Consider the following 24,948-nt stretch of genomic DNA (forward strand, 5'->3'; position numbering starts at 1 on the left):
AAGGGGTCGAAAACCTAAGAATGTAACTCAGAAAAATGTCTCCACTCTGGGGATTGTGAATCTTTGGAATTCTCTCCCCCAGAGGGCCATAGATGCTCAGTCACTAAGTGTAATCAAGGCTGAGATTGATAGACTATTTGGGTATTGAGGGTCGGGGATGAGGCAGGGAAATGGAGTTGAGGTCATAGGTCATCCATGGGAATATGTCAAAGTGCGCCTTTATCCTGGCAGCACACTCTGCGAATAACACAGGACGGAGTCACAGAGAGCTGCGCAAAGTCTTCCATGTTGCTGCGCGAGACAATTCTTCGCCTCCTCACTTGCTGAGAGTTTAAGTAAAAGGATTTTTTAAAAACAATGGGAACTACCATACTCAAATTCCCTGGCAGCAAACATCCTACTAAAAAGCGGGAAAGGTTGTCCCTGCCCAAAACTCCTCACAAGGCGGCACGGTAGCACAGTGGTTAGCACTGCTGCCTCACAGCTCCAGGGTCCCGGGTTTAATTCCGGCCTCGGGTGACTGTGCGGAGTCCGCACGTTCTCCCCGTGTCTGCGTGGATTTCCTCCGGGTGCTCTGGTTTCCTCCCACAGTCCAAAGAAGTGCAGGTTAGGTGGATTGGCCATGCTAAATTGCACCTTAGTATCCAAAAGGCTAGGTGGTATTACTGGGTTACAGGGATAGGGCGGAGGCATGGTCTTGGGTAGGGTGCTCTTTCCAAAGGCCGGTGCAGACTCGATGGGCCGAATGGCCTACCTCCGCACTGTAAATGCTCTGATTCTATGTCCTCAAACTCAGATAGCGTCATAGAAATATTGTTACAAAACCTGACAGCAGGTACATTATGTTTTCTACATTGAAGCTTTAATTTCAAATGTAATTTTTATTCTATGGCTCTTCACTATATTCATGTTATCTTAGTACATAATGTGCTCGGATGGTAATGAGTCTACCCACCTGCCCACACACTATTGTTCGATATTCTCACATAGTGCAATGCACGCCCATACCAGCATAAAACAGGACTGCTTGTTAAAGCAGAAATTGTTAATGGCGGAAATCAGATTCAAAAATAGAAAACATTAAAATGAAAGTCTTTTAAAAAAAGTTTAGGTGAGTAAGTTTAGCATTTTCACTCCTTCAGATTGAAAACATCAGTCAAAGGAAATGCCACAGAACATTTAATTAAAATGTATGGTTGGTTTAACTGAACTATAATGTTTCCAGACAGAACTGAACTCTAATGTTATCTATTTAAATTAATTTGGAAATACCTCTGTCGAACTACATTGTTCAATGTATAATAAATTATATTATTGCCAATGATTCTTGTAAATCAACTCCGAGTTCACTATTTCCAGCCTGAAGCATTGCTCCGTGTGAAAATGCATTAACATAAAACTGCAAGACAATGGGAGTCACTGGGGTACAAGGAGATAATGGCAACCATTTCTCAGTGTCTGTGTTCATAGGCCCACTTTTAGCAGGTCATTTGTCATTTGGTGGATTCCGTTTGAATTATATTGCTGACCGAACAATCATTATATCTGCTGGCCATTTAAGCACTTTGTGTCCAGTTCTTCACCCCTCAATCTCCGGACTTTGTTTTAAATCACCTTAAAACCACACCTTCTCCTCGCAAACATGAGGGTAATTGGCCAGACAGAAAAGGAGATATTTGCCAAGCCTTGAGAGGAACATTCAGTTGAGCGCTGTTGCACTCCCATGGGCTATTGCTATTGAATTAGACCCCTGTGGGCTGACAGAGGTTTGATGTGTTTTCCAGGATTGTTTGCTAACCCGCACTGCTGGAGGGTAATGCTGCCATGCTGTATAGTTGAATATGTTGGAATACCGCCAACATGTAACTATCTTGGAAATTTTACCTTCACTTACAATTAATTGACTTAGAAATTCAATGGAGGCCTGCCCATTTTTTTGAAGGATCCAAAATGGGATTGCCCATTGCAAGCTGCAAACGCATCACTCACTTGGGGCAGAATTTACTGCCCCTCTGCAGCCCCCAGAGGCAAGTTCAGTGATGACGGGAGGGTCAATTGATTGGTGAAGGTTAGGGACCTTGATCTCCCGCCTTACAGCCAAAGCGGAGTCACCCCATGTCTGCGTGGGTTTGGTCTGGGTGCTCCGGTTTCCTCCCACAAGTCCCAAAAGGCGTGCCTGTTAGGTGAATTGGACATTCTAAATTCCCCCTCAGTGTACCCGAACAGGCACGGGGGTATGAGGGAATTTTCATAGTAACTTCATTGCAGTATTAATACAAGCCTACTTGTGACACTAATAAAGATTATGATATTATTCTGAAGTCCAAGGTGGAAAGGCTTCAGGATGGGTCTTCTCACCCAGGCACCAGTTGAGGCCCTCATGTGGGCAATTAATGCCCACTTCAGGGGCACATCCCACTGCTGCTGCCACCACCACCACCCCCCCCCCCCCCGCCCCCCTGCCAGCGATGGGCTGAAGACTCGCCATGTAGGGAGTCCAACAAACAAAATCGGATGAGCTTTCGGAGGGACGGTCTCCCTCATTCAAAGGCTCTTAGTGCCCAATTGGTGGACTTGGCATTAGTAAGAGAAGGCCAACTGAATGTCGCCTCTGCTCTTCCAATTCCCATTCTCGAACTCCCCCAGTCAGTGTAACCCCCACACTGCCCTCACTTATCTTTCTCCAGGAATCCACTGATGAACCCTGGTGAAGGCCTGATTCTACTATCAGCAGCTTCCAGTTGCTCTATTTATTTATCTTGGTGTTCACAAGCCTCTCCCTTATATCGGTCAAATGACCACACAACCAGTTAGTTAGTTCAAAAGATGGTTTATTTATATACTCAAGAATTATCTCAACGTGAAAACATGGCCCCAGGGTGTGCCCCCACGGTGGCTGGCCCACGATCGGGGCCCACTGATCCGCGGGCGGGCCTGTGCCTTGGGGACACTCTTTCCCTCCGCATCGGCCGCTGTCAACCTCCGCGATGGCCGACGCAGAGATGAACCCCCCCTTCGCATGCGCTGGGGTGACGCCAGCACACACTGGAGCTCCCGCGCATGCACCAACGCGCGCCGGCCGGCGGATGCCCTTTGGCATTGGTTGGCGTGGCACACCGGCTGGCGTAGCGCCAAACATTCCGGCGCCGGCCTAGCCCCTGAAGGTGCGGAGGATTCCGCACCTTCGGGGTGGCCTGACGCAGGAGTGATTCACAACACTCCTTGGCGTCGGAGTGGCCCGCCCCGCCTATTCGCAGAGAATCCCACCCCATATCTACTACAAGTTAAACTACACCTATCAGCTACAATAACCTATACTTAACGTCAGGGCGACCGGCACTGTGCAAATGAATAAAAGCCTTTATCTGGATTTCACTTGGCTGGTTAGAAGAAAGTCGCTCTGTCTCTGCTGGGCTCATCCGTCAGGAAACAATTGTTGGTCTTGAACTTGGCTGGCTGTTTGTGCTGCAGTTGTGTGGCACAGGCTGGATCCAAGAGAGACAAAACACATGGCTGTGCTCTCTTTTATCCCCCTGGGATTTTGCGCTCTTTGGGACGGTCCTGAACCTTGGACCCAATAGTTCGACTGGGCTCTGATCACTCTCTTCGATTTCGGCCAATAAAAGGACGGGTGCCTTGGTAGCTGGGCGGGTCCTTGGCGGTCATTGACCTTGGCAGTTATGCTTTCTGAGCAAGGGAGTGGCGCTGATCAGTCTGTGACTGTACCGGTTGCTTGATTGGAGTTCTATTGTCCTGGGAAAATGGGTCATTGAAATGTAAATAAGCGGAGGTTTTGGTCAGGTCTGGTTACCTGTGTTTTAGATACACATAGGCTGTGTATCAGTCTGAGTCCTGGGTTGGCAATAATTTCCATGATCCTTTGCAGGTGGCCATCTTAGATGGCTACACAGTAATGGAGAGCTCCTGGCCTCTGATTGACCGACGGCTATTGGGGCAGGATTTACACCCCAACTGAGGGCAGTGCAGCAACCAAATGAGCAATTAATCTCTCCAGGAACAGGAAGCCCCAGTGGCAGGGTTCCTGTTGCTAATTAGCAACATAATTCCTCTGCAGCTCTTAGACATTGGACCAGTGAGGGTGTCACAAGTCTTGGTGGCAGACATCTGACCTCATTAAATGGCCCCCCATATATTGTAAATCAGGAGTGACATCTGTGTCCTGTGCTTGACCAGGTATTTGGCTACTTGCGTTTGCAAATAGGGGACCCAACACCTAGTTGATGCCCCTTTTGCCCTGAATGCAGTTGGTGTTGGATTACTGGCATTCAGGGAAATATAGTCTGTATGCAGTCAAACAAGGACCATTTTTTAAAGGACCACTGGAGGCTGCCAGACTGGGGGATTTTCATAGTAACTTCATTGCAGTGTTAATACAAGCCTACTTGTGACAATAAAGATTATATTGAAAAAAAGAAAAATATATATATTCTTCGCTCTGTGTGGCCAATTTTCAGTGCATGGCTTCAATCACAAATCTCCCGGGCCCCCAGGAATTTGATATCTGGGCTCATTACAAATTTCTGGGAAAAAAACACTTTTTTGTTTGGTTCATGCAACATATTTATTTCAGGTTAGTAATGTAATTTATTTCTGCAAATTGAAATTAAGTATTTGGGCCAATTTTAACCTCCTTGACCAGAGAGCATGGTACACAAAAGGGGTTAAAATTGCCAAGACGAGTCTGCTCCATTCCCACTTTCGCGTCAGCCAAAATGCTCATTGTAGGTCGCCTTGGGCAGGACGGTAGCATTATGGATAGCACAATTGCTTCACAGCTCCAGGGTCCCAGGTTCGATTCCGGCTTGGGTCACTGTCTGTGCGGAGTCTGCACATCCTCCCCACAATCAAAAGATGTGCAGGTTAGCTGGATTGGCCATGATAAATTGCCCTTAGTGTCCAAAAATTGCCCTTAGTGTTGGGTGGGGTTACTAGATTTTGGGGATAGGATGGAGGTGTTGACCTTGGGTAGGGTGCTCTTTCCAAGAGCCGGTGCAGACTCGATGGGCCGAATGGCCTCCTTCTGCACTGTGAATTCTATGATAAAAATCTTAAGCTATTGCCCTGAAATGTCACTGTCACTGCAACATTCTTTTAAATTTAAGAAAACCCACACGATCAGGCCAAGGCATGACATCTTGGCCATGGCGGAAGCCCACAGAGTGGCCAAGAGATGCCAAGTTAAGTTTGAAAAGTAATTTTTGCTTGTGGGCGAAAGGAATCCTGGGCCTGCACTGCAGGCACATCCGGAGTCTCCCTTGACCCCGGCGTCTCGAAATCTCTCCACAGCTGCGAACATTCCCGATGCTGCTACTTCCAGTCTTCTCTTTTGATGAATGGTTCAATGGATCCCCTCTGCAGGCCTGACCTTCCGTGACTTTCCACTCTTGTCCCTTGATTGATATCAGCCCTGATGTCTCCAGATGGGAGTCAGTTTTGGGGCATTAAAATAAGGTCCAACACACTCTGAGTGGTCAGCATGTCCACATTTTGTCATTGCCCCCCAAGCCCCAACAGTGAAAACTGACCCTGATTGTTTCTGTTGAGATTTTGTGCAAAGCTGTGGTCTGGTTTGGCCTTCGCAAAGATTTTGCTATCTCCCTCACGGAGACAGCAAGGATGGAGCTAATGGAAATGGTAAATGGAACTTGACTCTATTGAAGTCAGTCTGAAGAATAGAGAAACCTTTACTTTGCACCTGGGAACGTTCTACATTCGCTAGTGCTTGATTTTGACATTGGGCACCTAACACTGGCTTGACCCTTCAGACAACACAAACAAAAAGACGTTGATGATCAAAATTGATCAAGGCTGGATGAGGAACAGACTCGGCACCACAGAAACTGAGAGGAGTCTCAGAAATCTTACTTCAATGAATATAAAGTAAATCACAGATTTTAAACTCCCTGGACTAAACAAATAATAGCAATTTTTTGAAACACTGCTTTAAAATTGGACAAATTGGCATTCTTTATGAAACGGAAAATGAGTTTGGATTTTTTTTTTCAAAAAGCTGCTCATCCCTCATATATAAATGTTGACATCTTCATTTGAAATTCTGCTTTAATTTGTAAAACTAACACGGTTTCCAACAGGTGCAGGCAGATTGCTAACTACTCGTGACAGAAACACATATTTTAAGCAGAAATTATTCCAGAACAATCACAGGCTTAGATAATCACACATCCCCACGGTACCATGATTTTCAAACATAGTCCACTAAGGTTCAATGGAGGTCTCATGGTGTGGTGATAGTGCCTGTACCTCTTGTGCGAGAAGTTCTCAGTTCTAAGTCGTGGTTAGCACGGTAGCACAAGTGGATAGCACTGTGGCTTCACAGCGCCAGGGTCCCTGGTTCGATTCCCCGCTGGTTCACTGTCTGTGCGGAGTCAGCACGTTCTCCCAGTGTCTGCGTGGGCTTCCTCCGGGTGCTCCGGTTTCCTCCCACATTCCAAAGATGAGCAGGTTAGGTGGATTGACCATGATAAATTGCCCTTGGTGACCAAAAAGATTAGGAGGGGTTATTGGGTTATGGGGATAGGGTGAAAGTGAGGGCTTAAGTGGGTCGGTGCAGACTCGATGGGCTGAATAGCCTCCTTCTGCACTGTATGTTCCAAAGTCCCAAGCTGGGACTAGATGGCCACAGAAGATGCATTAATTATATGGCCAAGCAGGTCGATTATCAGCCCACAAATCCTTCCAATATGCCTGATTACAAGAGGTAAGAACGGGGGGGTTTCCGTTCAGCCACACACTGCAGAAGGCAAAGGCAAAACACTGCAATAATTTGCCAAGCATAATCATGCACCGATCTAATGGGAATCTCTTCCGCGCAATTTCGGCTTCGGACATGGATCTGAAGGAGGATGGTTGCAATCTGCTGAACAAAAGGTTCGTTTCAGCCATTGGATTACATGCCAGCAGTGCATATCAGGAATATGTAAGAAAAAGAATACTTCATTTCAGTGAGGTCTGTGTTACTTTGCAGGACCCACCTCAGATTTTCAGTCGTCTCAGCTCTTCACTTGTCCTCTCACCTGCTACAGCCATGAAGATCAAAGCTGCCCTCCTCTCCCACGGGGGCCTCACCATTTTAATTTTTTCCAATGAATAAGAAGGATGAGCATTTTGTGAGGGAGAGAGAGGTTACAAAGTATGTAGTGAGAGCATCTGCAGAAATTGTGGCATGAGAGCAAAGCCAAGATGGACCAATGAGGATGAAGAATGAAAAAGCCCAGCATAAAGTTTCCTTCTGTGTCCCTCACTGCCACGGGTTTCAGACTGAACAATTAGTGAAGTATTTGCAGCACGGCAGCACAGTGGTTATCACAGTTGCTTCACAGCTCCAGGGTCCCAGGTTCGATTCCCGACTTGGGTCACTGTCCGTGCGTAGTATGCATGGTCTCCCCCTGTCTGCTTGGGTTTCCTTCGGGTGCTCTGGTTTCCTCCCACAGTCCAAAGATGTGCAGGTTAGGTGGATTGGCCAATATAAATTGCCCTTAATGTCCAAAAGGTTAGGTGGGGTTACTGGGTTACAGGGATAGGGTGGAGGCGTGGGCTTAAATAGGGTGCTCTTTCCAAGAGCCTGTGCAGACTCGATGGGCTGAATGGCCTCCTTCTGCACTGTAAATTCTATGTTCTATGTTAACAACTTTGGTTGGATAATTGTATTTCTTTAAGCTGTAGGACACCTATGTTCTGGAGCTATGGGCTCCTGGCATTCATCAAATCTGAAATCGCCTCTCACTGTTGACAGAGTTCTGAGAGCCACAGAAAAGTACCGTGCAGAAAGAGACCATTCAACCCATCATATCTGTGCCGGTCAAAAAAGAGAAAAAAAATAAACCAGCTATTCATTTTAATCCCATTTTCCAGAACCTGGGCCGGGCCGGGTCGGAGAATTCCCAGGGGAAGCGCGAATCCCGCCCCATTGCCCTGATGCCGGCTTCGCTATGCTCCGGTGCCGTTTCTCGGGCAGCAGCGGGATTCCCGCCACGCCGGTCGGGGGCCGTTGACAGCGGCCCGTCCGGCGATTCTCCGGGCCCCGATGTGCTGAGTGGCCGTCCAGTTTTCCCAGTCCCGCCGGCGTGAATTACTCACCTCACACACGGCGGGACCCGGCAGGTAAGTGTGTGGGGGCCGTCCTGGGGGGGTGGGGGGACCGACACCGGGGGGGGGGGGGGGCCACGGTGGCCTGGCCCACGATTGGGGCCTACCGATCGGTGGGCGGGCTGGTTCCATGGGGGGTCTTCTTTCCTCCGCGCCGGACCCCTGTAGGGCTCTGCCATATTGCCCGGGGGCCGGCGGGGAGAAGGCATGCTCGGAAATATGCCGGCTGTTCTGCGCATGCGCGGAAATATGCCGGCTGTTCTGCGCATGCGCGGAAATACGCCGGCCGGTCCGCGCATGCGCGAGACTACGCCGGCCCTTCGGCGCCAGCTGGAGCTGCGGGGAAGACTCCAGCGGCAACCTAGCTCCCTAGAAAGGTGAGAATTCCTCACTTTCGGGGGCCATTGACGCTGGAGTTGTTGCCGCCGGTTTTCCTGCCGGTGTGGGGACATAGCCCCATTTTAAGAGTATCCCGCCCCTGGTGTGTAGCCTTGCAGGTTAGAGCATTTCAGATTCAGATCCAGGCCCCTTTTAAATTAGGCGACTGTTTCAGCTCAACCACCAACTTAGGCAGTGAATTCCAGATGCCCTCCAGCCTCTGGATGAAAGTGTTTCCTCATGTTACCTCTAATCCTGTAGCAATCCAAGTCCAAATGATTTTGCTTCCCACTGGGGCTGGGGGAAGATGATGTCTCTCCTCTGACCCAACCTCGAAGGTAGCAAAGAAATGTGCACTTATTGCACGTCAGCATGGAATTACAGTCCTAACAAACAGTCCATCGTCATTTCCAGCTTCCAATGGGTGAGCGTTTTCTTGTTTCACTGACGAGTAACACTGATTCATCACCTCCAGGTTCTTATCCAGTTTTCGAGAGTCTAGCAAATCCAATACTAGCAATAATCTCCTGGATTCTTTAGATGTCTGCGGATTCTTGAATTCAACATGAGGCCACCTCGCTCCCGTGTCCTGCTTCGGTAGCTCACAACAAATCTGCATCCTCGTCTCTCCCTCTGCTGTCCTTTTCCTCTCGGTCTCTCTTTTCTGCCCAAGAGCTCGGAGTTAGCAATTCCAGTGACTGGGCAGGACTCTCCGAGCCCTCCAGCCGCTCCGTTCCCTGGCAGCGGGATTCTCTACTCCCGATGCTTGTCAATGGGAGTTCCCGTTGAAGCCACCCCACGCCGGCGGTTGTGCGCCGTGAGAATAGTGCATCGCAACGGCCAGAGAATTCCAGCACAGCTGCCCTTGCCTTTTGTCCCCAGGTGTGAGAACCTCACACCTTGCTCAGCAGGTTCCTTGCCTCAGCCGGCCTTGTTGCCAGGCAGATGTTGGATTAGTCACATGACCCCCTATATTTAAACATTTTAACCTACATGTAAAGGTGCAGTCCAAACCATAATTGTATGAACTTCACAACTGTAACAGCTTCATGCATGGAATGATCAGGCAGCACAAATATTATCAGATTTATAGACCAGTCTTTTTCAAACTTTTTTTCCTGGTGTCATAACATACACCAGTATATCATGGTGCAGACACACACTGATGGACACACACAGGGACCAATCAACATGTACAAACACCGCAGCCAATCACCAGTTAGAATACACACACTATAAAGGCAGAGGGCACCACGCTTCCCGCTCATTCTGGGTGCTGCTTCGGAGTGTAACAGGAACTTATTCAGCCCAGCACGGACTCACAACACATGCTGAGAGAATCAACTGGTTCGGACAAGGCTTAGGTCTCTAGTTCAAGTTAGCATTATTTAGACCCACAGTCATCGTGTGTTAGTTAGGTAGAAGTAGTTAATAAAATTGAGTTGAACCTTCATCAGTGTCTGTTCATCTCTAAAACCTACACTAGCCAACACATCACCCGGGACACACTTTTACCAACCGTGGACCTTCGGGATTCATGCCGGTCGACGTTCGCGAGACAAGCCAACGGACGTTAGCGACCCATGCCGGCTGACCTTCGCGACATATCATTATTCCTTACCTTTAATGTGGCAGATGGGCCTGCTTGGTCCTCATGATATCTATTACTTCGTCATTCAATGTTACATTTCAGCTAAGGACTTCAGCTGTCGATTTAAGTTCTTGCTGCATGCTTTGAAAAATATCAATAGGTTTATCCTCGAACTCTCAATGCTTCGTCTTCGAAAGCCTTTGAATATTTGAGGGTTTTAAACTTCATTTGTCAGCACTTCCCTGCATATAACACAATTGGGCTTTGCATCCTGATTTGCATTGGCACAATTAGCGCCATACCTCAAGAAATCATCTTTACACTGCTTTGTTCCCGATTTCAGTTTCTTCTTAATTGTTTGTTCACCAGAGGCCCTGGGGCTCGGGATACAGCTCACACCAGCACAGCCTTGTCCTACCGTTCTCCTGTGAAGCTTTCTCCAGCAGATTTAGTTGTGAGATCCTGGTCTGTTTGTATCTCTAGCCCTCTCTACCTTATTACAAAATGACCCATCTTCAGTTCTTCACACAGCCCTGTTGCTTGCTTACTGGCAGCTACAAAATGGAGTAATCTCACCTCTATGATTTTGCACCCAAAGCATTGACATGCCGGGTGCATGACCTTCTCTCTGCCACTGCCTCTGGCGGAAAGATTCATTGTCCATATTTAAAGACAGGTCACGGCCGGCATTCTTTTTTTACTTTGAAACTTTATTTCTAATATCTAATTTTGTCCAAGTTGTTACTCCTAAAAATGTAATTAACTTCAGTTGAACGTGCGCAGCCTTACATTTAGGCACAAATTTTGTTTTAAATATATTCCCATTTCTTTAGAAATGTAATCAATTATAAAAAAAGTACAATCTTGTTTTTACTTTACAAACTACGACTTTAGAGGAGATGACTTGTCAAACACACACCATGTCACAGTATTTCTTACTGGTTCTACTGCATTGCACTATCTAAACATCCAAGTTACCTCCTGCTCCATTCTCACCAAAAGCTTTGACTTCCTGGTTTCCAGAAAGTGTCGACACAAAGTGACGACTGTAGGTTCCTTCCAGTGTTCACATATATCAGCCCTATTGACTGGCCTCGGTTAATCAGTATTCCCAGAAACCTGGCCTGGCTTCCTCTCACTGTACCCACCCCAGTCACAGACAACTTCCCGACCAGCACTTACCATGGGAGTGCAAACGGACATTGTGCTGGCCGTTGAACGGATTGTCCAAGTAGCCGCAGGCTGCATACTGCCGATCGGTGGGGGGGGGGGGGGGGGGGACGAGCCGAGCAGCACGCAAAGGACGAGCACCAGAGCGGAGCTCCAAGCTGGGGCCGCCACTGTTACACTGTTACATTGCGACCACGTGGAAGCCCATCAACCCATCCTCCCCCCCCTCCCCCCCCGCCAAACACTGCACGTGGTGACCAGCCTAGCCTCGTGCCGCCCGCCCCCTCAAACACCGCAACCAATCGGGGACTGCAGTTGGGAACTTCTTCCCGCAATCGGGAATGCCAGATGGGGCAGCAGGGTAGCATGGTGGTTAGCATAAATGCTTCACAGCTCCAGGGTCCCAGGTTCGATTCCCGGCTGGGTCACTGTCTGTGTGGAGTCTGCACGTCCTCCCCCTGTGTGCGTGGGTTTCCTCCGGGTGCTCCGGTTTCCTCCCACAGTCCAAAGATGTGCGGGTTAGGTGGATTGGCCATGCTAAATTGCCCGTAGTGTCCTAATAAAAGTAAGGTTAAGGGGGGGGTTGTTGGGTTACGGGTATAGGGTGGATACGTGGGTTTGAGTAGGGTGATCATGGCTCGGCACAACATTGAGGGCCGAAGGGCCTGTTCTGTGCTGTACTGTTCTATGTTCTATGTTCTATCTGATTGCTCCATGACCCTCCCGACACCCACCTGCAACCCACCAGCGGGCCGCAACCCTGAGTTTGAAAACCCCTGTTATAGACCACAATATCTGGACATGTGTGACTGAGGTACAGAAGAATGGGGAGGAGCTGACCATTTGAATAGTGATCATGCCACCTGCATAGCATCAGCTCCACAAAAAAAAAAATGTCTGGACCTTTAGATTCTGTGCACAACTTGTTCTTGTCAGAGACAACTTTGCCCATCTAACCTCCTGAAAGAAAAATCTGAATAACATGCCAAGGGTCACTTAAAGAATTAAGTAAAAGACGAGGCATCAGGAAGCCCTAGCAAAATTAGAGTCAATGGGAATCAAAGGGAAAACCATCTGCTGCTTGGAACCATAGCTAGCACAAAATAAGATGGTTCTGCAAGTTGGATGTAAACCTTCTCAGTTCCAGGACAGCACTGCAAGTGTTCCTCAGTGTAGTGTCCTGGGCTCAACCATCTTCATCGATGACCTCCATTCATCATTAAGTCAGAAGAAGGGGTGTGCTGATGATTGCACAATGTTCAGCACCATTTCCAACTCTTCAGAGACTGGAGCGTTCCATGTCCAAATTCAACAATATCCAGCATTGGACTGACAAGTGGCAAACAGCATTGCACCACACAGGTGCCAGGCAATTACTGACACCAACAAGAGAGAATCTAAACACTGCCCCTCAACATTCAATGGCATTACCATGACTGAATCCCCCACTATCAAAATCCTGGGTGTTGACCAGAAACTGAACTGAGCTCGCCATACAAATACTCTGGCAACAATAGTCACCTAGGAATCCTGAGTAACTCAACCCCTGACTCCCAAATCAAGCCCACCGCCGACAAGGTGTAAATCAGGATTGCGTTGGAATACTTTTCACTTGCCTGGCTTGAGTGCGGCTCCAATTACACTTGAGATGCTTGATACCATCCAGGAGAGTATGTACCATTTACAAGATGCACTGCAGGAATTCACCAAGGCTCCTTAGGCAGCACCTTCCAAACGCACAACCACTACTATCTAGAAGGACAAGGGCAGCAGATACATGGGAACACCACCACCTGGAAGTTCCCCTCTACGTTATTCGCCATTCTGACTGAGAAATATATCACCGTTCCTTCACTGTCATGGGGTCAAAATCTTGGAACCCCCTCCCTAACAGTACTTTGGATGCACCACATGTAATGCATCAGTTCAAGAAGGCAGTTCCTCCTTCTCAAGGGCAATTAGGGATGGGCACTAAATGCTGATCGAGCTAACGGTACCCACGTCCATTAAATGAATGAAAAAAAATAATCTGCCTTAGTCTTCATTCCTGAGACTAAGTGTGGACGCTGGGGCAGGATTCGTGGACTTCTTTGACAGCAAAATTGGAGGCGCACCTGGACTGATTCAGTGACCGTGGAGGGGCGATTCAGTGACTGCACCGGCGCCACATGGAACACAGTCGATTCCAATGAGAAACGGTGCTGGTTTCGCCGGGTCCGTGATTGACACTCAGGAGGCAGACAAACTGCAGCCGCTCAGACACACTTCCCTCCCCACACACACCATCCCGCAGCGAGATGCATGGCCACCACCTGGGAGAGACCCCCCACCACCCCAGCCAGCCCGGCCAGTGTCAAGAGCGGCAGCCCACGGCCGCGCCTCTCTGTGTCCTACCTCTTCTCTCTCCTGCATCAGCCATGGTGTCGGTTTCCCGATTTTTAAAAGCACAAATGAACATTGCTACAGGGAACTCCCCCCCAGTGGAGGCCACGGGGAATATCAGGTCAGGCCAGCTAATGATATGCAAACAGTGTTTAATGTATGTGCGGGGTGCAACGCATTGACGCCACTGTCTAGGCACTGGAGAATGGCGATTTGGCGTGAGGTCGGCGATGCCACGATTTTGGCGTCCAAACCGATTCTTCACCCAATCGCCCAATGGAGAATCCGCCCCATATTTCTGCCATTCAATCTTGGCCAATATTTCCTGACAATTTTTTGCATCATCAGTACAAGATCCAATAGTGCTCCAAACTTGTCCTGAGAATGATTATGTGCTAGAGTGGGAGGGGGCTGAGGACTGAAGCGAATTTGTCATTGGCCACATCAGATTATACTCCGCTGATCTGCAGACACCAATCAAATCACCCTCGTGGCACTTCTGCCCAAACCGTACATATTTTGACGTGTGCATATTTTGACCTGAGCTCGATCTGTGGGGAGGGGGCATTACCAATTGGGAGGGTGTGAATTAGTAGCTGCCACAATAGCTGTGTGAAGTCAGGAAAAAACAACCCTGCCATTTTTATTTTTGTAAAATGCTAAACATTTTTCACTGATTTGGGCCATGATTCAGTCAGCTCTGAAAGAATGGCTAGCTATGATTGGTTCAAAGCAAAAATGCCAATCAGAGCTTACACATCACAAATTAGTTTAGCAGTCGAGGTCCGATGTGAGTGCAGGTTTAATTCATCGTCTTTCATAAAACGGTTCAAGAGGCAACCAAAACGGACTGAGCAGTCATCAATACCTTCATAAACTAGTCAATCCAGCGGAGGGTCAACTGTTTACATGATCTGCAGTAAATCACTACTGCTAGCTATAGATCTGAGTTGGTAATATTTTCTATTGCTCACGGAGGACAGAAACTTGGTGTTGTGGGGATTTCAAGCTCCTCTTTGAAAACGGCGATGTGGCGAATATCAGGTTTATTCAACCATATGCAGGGGCGTGGGGGAGATCTGAGCTGCCCATGGAACCTCTCAACGATACAGAGACAAACCCATGGTCCCCAGCTTCCTGGTTACATTTCATTAATCATTCACCTTATTATTCCAGCATGTACTTCACTGGACAAGCTTCGCAACCTGGTCAGTGAATTGAATTGTCCAGGCCCTGCAGATGTTTGTGTTGTTGCAGCCTTCAACCTTGGGTATGCTGGTTCCCATGGCAACTCCACTGCCCCTTCTGGCCTTCAGCTCCTCCTTGTCTTCTTCCTTTGCGTGGCAATTATGTTTACACAGACTGTTTACTCTTACAAAGGCTGAGCGAACATTCCGAGAGACACTCTTCGTCAAGTATCCCATCATGCCGAGGAAAAGAAGCACCATCATGCCTATGTTAAGATTAGCAAAGTATATTAAAATTAACTCGACTCATTTAGTCCCTTGGTCCCTACTTCATCGGGTTTGGACCAATCAGGAAAGGCTGCAGTCAATCAGACTAATCCCAAATATTTTTGGGGAGCATTGTTTGCAAGTCGTGAGAGTATCGTCATCAGGCCTTTCCAAGCTCCACCATCTGAAAGGATAAGGGCAGCAGGTGCACAAGAGTACCTGCATCTTCTTCCTCATCACACAGCGACCTGATTTTGAGGATATGAATCACTGTCACAGTGCGAAAACTCTGGCAGTCCCTTCCCAACAATATTGTTGGAGTCCCTTTACATGTGAAACACAGCAGCTTAAGAAGAGGGCTCAACACTATCTTCTCAAAGGCAACTTGGGATGGGTAATAAATGGCAACCTTATGAGCAATATGAAACCGTGAGAATGTAAATTAAATAAAAAAGCTATTTCAACTGGGTGAATACTGATGTCAAAAATAATGCACAATTGAAGAAATTCTTAACCAGAGATCAAAAATGTTACAGATGCCTGGTCAACTCTCAGCAATGGAGGGCAGCACGGTGGCGCAGTGGTAAGCATTGCTGCCTCACGGCGCTGAGGTTCGATCCCAGGTTTGTCCCAGCTCCGAGTCACTGTACGTGCGGAGTTTGCACATTCTCCCCGTGTCTGCGTGGATTTTGCCCCCACAGCCAGCACGGTAGCACAAGTGAATAGCACTGTGGCTTCACAGCACCAGGGTTCCAGGTTCGATTCCCTGCTGGGTCACTGTCTGTGTGGAGTCTGCACATTCTCCCCATGTCTGCGTGGGTTTCCTCCGGGTGCTCCGGTTTTCTCCCACAATCCAAAGACGTGCAGGTTAGGTGGATTGGCCATGCTAAATTGCCCTTAGTGTCCAAAATTGCCCTTAGTGTCCAAAAACGTGAGGAGGGGTTATTGGGTTACGGGGATAGGGTGGAAGTGAGGGCTTAATGTGGATCGGTGCTGACTCGATGGGCCGAATGCCATCCTTCTGCGCTCTATGTTCTCTGTTCCAACCCACAAGATGTGCAGGGTAGGTGGATTAGGCACACCAAATTGCTCCTTAATTGGAAAAATGAATTGGGTACACTAAATTTATAAAAATAAACTCTCAGCAACGGAAAAGAGACTGGACCAAAGACACAACTTTTTAAAGTTTTAAGACGGTGCGGAAAGATCAATTCATTCCCAGAGTGATAATATAAGAAATGGGGCTTGTTTATTTTATAAACAAACTTTATCAAAAGAAAACAATATTTGAACTTTTAAGCTTCAACCCTAACAGTAACAGATTACATGTAGTTTCTCAACCTTTTTTTAACAATGATAATCTTTTATTGTCACAAGTAGGCTTACATTAACACTGCAATGATGTTACTGTGAAAAGCCCTGAGTCACCACATTCCGGTGCCTGTTCGGGTACACAGAGGGAGAATTCAGAATGTCCAATTCACCTAACAGCACGTCTTTCAGGACTTGTCGGAGGAAACCGGAGCACACGGAGAAAACCCGCGCTGACACAGGGAGACCATGCAGACTCTGCACAGGCAGTGACACAATAGGGAATCGAATCTGGGGCCCTGGTGCTGTGAAGCAACAGTGCTAAGCACTGTACTACCATGCTGCCCAGTCACAGACTGTTAACATACCAGTTCCCATTAAACACCACTTTAAATAAACATGCAGCTCTCACTCCACTTACACAGACAGGCAAAGGCACTAGTTGCACTTACAAAGCAATTTTTCTTCGGTTCAGGAAATTCATTCAGAACCCTTTTGCTACAGCCTGCCTCAGAGGCAACTTTCATTACCTCTCTCGGTCGATAACCAAATATTTATTTTGTACCTGTTCAAAAGAGAATTCTGTCTCTCTCTCTCTCTGAGCTCTGCCCAGCCCCTCAATCAAAGGTTCTCTGATGGGGTTTCCAGATTTAAACCTATCATTGTTATCTTGGCTGTTTCACTCCCGTTTGTACAAAAGAAACCTCTGCTCTTCGCCAGCTGTCTCACCCCCTCCTTGAAAAATCTCCTTCGAACTTACGACTTTGGCCAAGTCTTTGGGTGCCTGCTCTAAAATCTAAGGTGCTATACAAATGCAAGTTATTGTTGGTGCAGGGCAAGTCCACATTCTGAGCTTCTCCTAGCAGGATTCCTAGTGGGGCCTGAAATGAGAAAGTAAATACGCCGAAAACTAATTTCTCTAGCTTTTTCCATCAAATTCTAAACTGGGTTGCTATTATTATGACACCACTATAAACTCGGTGTCCAATGTTAACTCATTCACTGGCCCCATGTTTACCATCTATTGAGTAGCCAATCTAATTAGCACAGTTATATCCCAAGATTCAGCAAACTGGTTTAAGCAACAACGGTACCATAATGTTTTTCCTGCAGCACACTATTCAATTTTTAAAAATCTTTCCTTGTAAAACATATCATTCTAAACTGCATTATAGACAAATATATAAAAAGGAAACCGCAGATGACCTGACAAGGATAATTTTGCATTGCTGACCTTTCAACAGGGCATTGCTTCTTTGTCTTGTTTGGTCCAGTGAAGCATTAAATGGTTCGCACTTCTACAAACATGCCAAACGTAGGCTATTGACCTGGTATTAGTCTCACATCGTTTCAACTAAATTGATACAATGAATAATTTTGGCAGGGAACTTAACATGCTCATTACTTTCTAATCTGAATGCAGGATGCTTAAAATCGCTCGACTGTGATTGCAAAATACATATTTTGACATATCGACACCATCACATCTGCCAACAGTTACAGCCACTAGTGAACCAGGTTGTTCATCCTGCAGGCACTTTGAGAATGCAATGGTTTCAGAAAGGTCACAATTCTGGACTATCAGGGCTTATAATAGTGTAATGCTGGAAAATACACTTTCAAGCTATTTTATCTGTGAAATACATGGGGCTGGATTCTCCCCACGCCGGCCTAAAAACGCTGGTGTTTTCTTACTCTGGAGATTACTGCAAAAAAGATGAGCTAATTCAATGGCCTGCAGGGGGCTAGCAGGGATCCAGAATAATTCACGCAACTTTAGCTGCGGATAAGGGCTCCCGGACTTTCAGATTTAAGTCCGCGCATGCGCACAATGGCGGCCTCCAGAGGCTGCGCCGAGCGCCATGGCGGACTCGGACCACGGAGCCACACATAAAAACAAAACCCCCAATCGGCCATACGCCCGAACATCTGACCGCGCGGATCTGTCCCCGGCCGCCTGTAAGGCCCCCCCCCCCCCCAGGTGTCCGACCCCCCCCCCGACCAAGGCGGCCGCGGACTGAGTCCGCAGCCGCCATGCGAGTATCTCGACTAGCAATAGCAGGTTAGTTCCACGCCGTCGGGAACTCGGACAGTCGGGATCGGGGGATCGCTGGGCTGGCCTCTGTCAATGGGCCCTCAGCTGCGCGGCGTACTCCGCGATCAGGCCGATTCTCGGTCCCGGAGAATCAACGGACTGGCATCGGGCCCAATTTCGACGTGAAATCGGATTCTCCACCCCTGCACCTAAATCGCGTTCAGCCAGGGGCTGCGGAGAATCTAGCCCATGGATTGTTGCAGAGTGGGAATGACTCTGGATCCTTTTCAAAGTGGCAGACAGGATGCAATTCCAGGATTTCTGCCACCATTTCAGCACTCTTTCCCCCCCCTCCCCCACCCCCACAATGTTAATTGGTGTGGGATCAGGGTGCAGGTAATGAGCTTACATCCTGCCTGCCTTTCCACGCTGCCCACAATTTTCAAGAGGGCAGAGCAGCTTCTGAATAACTAATGTTTCACACACAGGGAGCAGCTGTTCCCCTCATTTGAAGGGTCAGTTACGAGGGGACACATGTTCAAAGTGGGAAGCTTAGGGGGGATTTGAGGAAAAGGTTTTTTACCCAGAGGGTGGTGACGGTCTGGAATGCACAGCTTGGGATGGTGGTAGAGGTGGAATGCGTCACACCCTTTAAAAAGTGGTGCTATGTCTTTTCGTCCGACGTCATTTCGACCAACGACACTTCGGCCACGTCTTTTGGTCCAACGTCTTTTTGTCCGCACGTCTTTTGGTCCTACGTCTTTTTGTCCGATGATTTTTTTCGTCAAAGACTTTTTGTGACTTGACTTTTTGTAACTTGCTTATTAGCACTCCACTCCACTCCCCACATTAACTTTTTGTAAATAGAAATCTTCTCTAATGCACATAGCAAGGTATAATATGCAATAAAGGATTTTTATTACCGGTCTCTTTCCTTTAACGAGCCTCGTTAAAGGATAGATATTATCGTTCTCTTTCTTAATTCGCCCATCCCGAAATGGCAAAGTTCATTGTGTCAACGAAGAGCAAAAGGAAGATAGCTGATGAAAATAACTACATCTACGATTTTCATTCGAGCAGTCCAAACCTAGGAAAAGAATACTGGAGATGTGAGAAAAGAAGGCTGTGTTCAGTGCGGATTCACACGGTAACGGAAAACAATGAGCCGAAAATTATTTATTTCTCTAATGAGCACCTTCATCCAGCTGATGTTGATTCGTTAAATGCTAGAAAAGCAGTTGCAGAAATAAAGCATGAAGCAGTGGAAAACATAGCAGCAAGTTCGCGTAGCATACTAGCGGCCAAGTTTACGCAGCTATCAGAAAATACCTGCTCTCAACTACCTAGGTTGCCCGTCGTCTCAAGGACTATTCAAAGGTGCCGACAAAAAAATTCTGGATTTCCCGCTAATCCAGCGGCTAGACACGGTTTTGAAATACCTGACAAATATTGTAAACTTGACAATGGCGAACAGTTTCTGAGATACGATTCGGGCGCCGAGGATCAACAGCGCTTACTAGTATTTGCATCAGAAAGTGCTCTTCAGGATTTAGCATCATATCGTCATTGGGCATGCGATGGGACATTCAAGATTGTGCCACAACAGTGGTTTCAACTGTTCTGCATTCATGTACAAGTTAAAGGAAGCAGTTTTCCACGGGTCTTTGCATTACTGCCAAATAAAAGAAAGCAGACATACGAATTATTTTTTGACCAATTGAAAATTATGCAACCTAATGCAGATCCGATTGATATCATGGCAGATTTCGAAGTTGCAGTTCACAAGGCAATTAATTCATCATTCCTTAATTCATCTGTCGTGGCATGTTTGTTTCATTTGAGCCAATCTGTGTTTCGAAAAATTACCGATTTAGGCCTCAAAGAAAAATACAATACAGACTCTGAATTCTGTCTTAAAATTTGATGTTTTTCAGCATTAGCTTTCCTCCCCGTTGAAGATGTCGAAGAGGCTTATGAAGATTTGATAGACGATGAAGAAATACCTGCTAAATTCATCGTTTACTTCGACTTGACTTACATAGGCATTGTGAGAGGACGTGGTGCCAGACGAAGGAGAGAAACACCTACATTCCCGACATCTGTATGGAATGTTAATCAGCGTGTTCTACAAGATCTACCGAGAACAAATAATGCTGCTGAGGAGTTTCATTCTGCGATAAAGCGTTCGGCGGGTGGAACTCATTTGAATATCTGGAGGTTAATCAAAACTCTGAAGGAAGAGGAAGGGTTCATAATAGGCAAAAGGGCTCAAATTCTTCGGGGAGATCAGTCGACTTCATGTACGCGATATAAGAAAATAACTGAACGCCTCAAAAGATTGGTCGTTGAATATGATTCTACAACAAAAATTGATTTCTTGAGGAATGTTACTTACAATTTACATCAATTTTAAGTAACTTCGGGAATTTTAAGTAATTAGTAAACTTTTAGATTTTTTAACTGCATTTTTAGATTTTTTAACTGCATTTTTCAACTTGCATTTTACTTGCATTTTATCAAAGACTTGCATTTTAGCAATTAAATTCACTTGCTGTATTGTACTTGCATTTTATCAATTAAATGGTTTTATACGGAGTTAATTTGTAATTGGATAATTGGACAAAAAGACGTTGGACCAAAAGACGTGCGGACAAAAAGACGTTGGACCAAAAGACGTGGACAAAGTGTCGTTGGACGAAGTGACGTCGGACGAAAAGACGCGACATGTTAAAAAGTACCTTGATGAGTACTTGGCACGCCATAACATTCAAGGCTATGGGCCAAGTGCTGGCAAGTGGGATTCGGTGGGCAGGTCAGGGCCTTTCATGCATCGGTGCAGACTCAATGGGCTGAAGGGCCTCCTCTGCACTGAAGTATTCTTGATCTCAGAGGAATTGAGCGCCTTCGTCTGGATCTGGGAACCTTTTCAAATTTTAGTATAAAAAGTCTTACCCATGTGCTCTTCATTCCAACTCTGTGCCAGCTGATGGCCCCCACTCAATCCCCTTCCATGCCAACTCATGGCCCTTTCACCTCATAATACAATGTGCAAAACCAATTAACCAGTTGATAATAGTAAGCATGTGCAAAATTCCAGAGAAAAGATTCTAAAGATTCATACAGCTTTATAAAAGTGTCAGTCAGACAGACCATTAAAGTATCAATAACAGAGGCTTGAAACACTTTACTTTGCGTAATAAGACCAGCTCGTTCTGCTGCAAGAGCTCTTACATAAGTCCGCATTATGTATGCTTGGGAGAAAGTCCAGACTCAAGGAAGGACTTTCTCATCAGCAAATTCTATTTTAGCAATTGGAGAGAGCTGTTTACTTGCTTGATTGACATCTTTATGTGGTTATAGTAAGCTGTTCTTTCTGCAATCAGTGCAACAACTCACCAAGGCTCTTTGGACAGCCCCTTCCAAATCTGTGACCTCTACTGCCAAGAAGGACAAGGGCTGCAGATACATGGGGAAATAACCACCTACAGGTTCCCCCAAAGCCACACACATTCCTGTCTTGGAAATACATCCCCATTCCATCATTGTTGCTGGATCAAAATCCTGGAACTTCCTCCCGAACAGCACTGTGGGTGTACCTGCACCGTGTGGACTATAGCAGTTCAAGAAGGCAGCTCACCACCACTTTCTCAAGGGAGATTGGCAATGGACACTAAAAATGTTGGCCTAGCCAGTGATGCCGGTGTCCAGTGAGAGAATTTAAAAATCCCATTTGTCAATGTCTCAATCTTTATTTGCAGAAGGCTGAGGAGTGTGACGTGCGTGTTAATATATTGAATATTGGTTCTGTCATGTAAGAGTCCCTTTAAGAAATGTGTGTTTCTCGAATGGCAGCAGTGATGTCAGAGTGTGGGTGGAGCTGGGCTGCCTTTCTGTCTTTCACTTCCATTTTGAGCTGAAAAGCTGCTTTGTGGCTCTGTTTAGTTCTGTTTTAGATTTGGAGAAGCTGCAGTCAGAGCAAGATGTGTGTGAATCTCTGCAAGCTAAAGAATGTTCATTTGGTGATTTCAAAGCTCTCAGTGGTGAATTTAAACCTGCTGTCCTTCTGTAAAAAGGGTTTTTGTCTTATGGATATCTTATAGTGTACTGTATTCTTTGGGGGGTGTATTTGAATTGATGGTTGCTAAGATGTTCACTGGGTGTTTATAAAATGTTAACTGTGTTCCTAGAATAAACATTGTCTTTATTTTAAAATACTTTTAGTTCTCTGTTGCATCACACCTGTAAAGTGGGCCCTTGTGTTGCCCATAACCAAAATCTATTAAAAGTTGTAGGTCAGGTGAATCCATGATATGCTTTGGTTTCTCTAAACCCTGGCCCATAACAGTTCTGAACATAGTTTAAACTGGGCATGGAAGGGACAAAAATCAGCTTGGTTTGGCATGGGGTCTGTAAGGGACTTGAGATGGATGGGGCATGTGAGTTTGCATGTATGTTGCATGGGGGCTAAAAGGGGCTTGAGGTGGATGGGGCACATGAGTTCACATGTATGTTGCATGGGGGCTATAAGGGGCTTGAGGTGGATGGGGCGCGTGAGTTTGCATGACTGTGAGATGGGTCTCCAGTCCAAAGATCACAACAATTGGGGCCTTTTCACCACAATGAAAAGGGGATCTCCCAACATCAACCATCCAACTCGGTAGCGGAAGTCCCACCCCAAGTGTCCAAAACTATCCTGAAAATGATTTCCGTATGATAACCGAGAGAAAATACAATGGCATGTAAAAGCTTGAGGAGCGGAAGAAAAACATGGTCCTTCTGACATTAATGATGCTGATAACATTGAACCTCAGTCACTTCGAGATTTTGCTGTAAATATACAGCAAACGTAATACATAAATTTCAACCAAACTTCCTGAGGTTTGAATTTAAAGACAAATCATATCAGCATTAACTGTGGCTTTTTGTACGAAAGACAAAGGTGCCTCGAAGAGGATTTAATCAATCATCAAATTACTCGGCATTAAGGCCATCGATACTTAAATCGTTTGACGGAATACCTAAATATGCGGGCAATTAGCAGCAATGAAATTGTATTCAACCACAATTTTCAATCTCATGGCCTGGCATATCCCTCACTCTACCATCCAAGCCAAAGGACAGGTGCTGGTTCAATGAGGAGAGCTTAAAAACATGCCAGGAGCAGTACCAGACATTCCTAAAAAAATAGATGGTGAATCTATAACACTGCTAAGTAGTGGGAGAAGCATGCGGTAGTCAGAATAACGCGATAACACAATCCTACAGGCTTGCCACATTCAGTGATGAACGGTAATAGATAATCAAACAACTACCAAGAGGAAGAGGCTCCACAAATACCCTAATCTTCTGTCAAGGGAGCCCAGGATGTCAGTGCGTCAGTCGAGGCTGAAGCATTTGCGACCAGCTAAGTGAACAATCCGGCTTGGCTTCCTCCTGAAACTCCCCCGCTTCACAGACACCAGTCTTCCGCCAATTCGATTCACTCCACATGATTCACACAACGCTCTGCGCACCAAGTGACCCTTGACCCCCCCCCCCCCCCCCCCCCCGACCCAATCTGTAATTGATGTGAACCTCCCATTGCCCACAGCACCCAACCCAAAATCTGGCAAATTCCAAAACCAGGCACAGCCTCGGTGCCGAGATTCCCAGATTTGAGTGTACCTATAGCAGCAGATCTTCGGTATCATTCAAAAATCTTGGGATTGTGCCTCAGCAGCATTTTATTGTTTGTGCAAAGAAGATAAGTGTGGTGTGCTTTGTGTCAGTTATTTCAGGATGGTTGGCGTAGTGTTCACAAAGACCACAAAATAGCTTTAACTTAAACAAAGCTATGATTTTATTTACACTACTAACTAGGATTTGAGACATACTCCTTAAGAATACACAATTGATCAATTACATCTAACTACACTCATCTACTGCAAATTCCACTACTGGTTTAATTGTATAACCTTACTTGCACTGTCTGCTCTTATCACCTTCACTATCTATCACCTTCACTATCTATCACCTTCACTAGCTATCTCCTGCATAGCTCCTCCCCTAAGGTCGAGCATCACTGCCTTTTATAGTTGTAACTGTAGCTCCCTCTAGTGGCTGCTCTCAACACTACATTAACCCTTGCAATGCTGATAGTTATGACAATACCACAATAAGTACCTGAGGTTTCCTGGAAAACATGACCAGCTGTGATAGTCGCCGTGTTTAAATCTTCAAGTAACTGGAAAATTCATAATATCAAAGAAATGTACTGGTTGGATGGTGGTCACGCTGGAGGCAACAACACCTGGGTCACCAGTCCTGAAATCTTAAGAAATTTGCACAGATGAGTATTCCTGTGCACGCACATGTTTCACCTTATCAAGTGCAGGACGAAATGAGAGCTTGGATTGGAAAGGAACACAAGAAATTCATCCGCCTCCTTGTGAAGTATGGTACAAAAGTGTCAAACCAACTTCATTTTGAGAACAAAACAGCCTCTGTGGATAATCACTTCC

The sequence above is a fragment of the Scyliorhinus canicula genome, chromosome 8 (assembly GCF_902713615.1).
Source record: "Scyliorhinus canicula chromosome 8, sScyCan1.1, whole genome shotgun sequence".
NCBI lineage: Eukaryota > Metazoa > Chordata > Chondrichthyes > Carcharhiniformes > Scyliorhinidae > Scyliorhinus > Scyliorhinus canicula.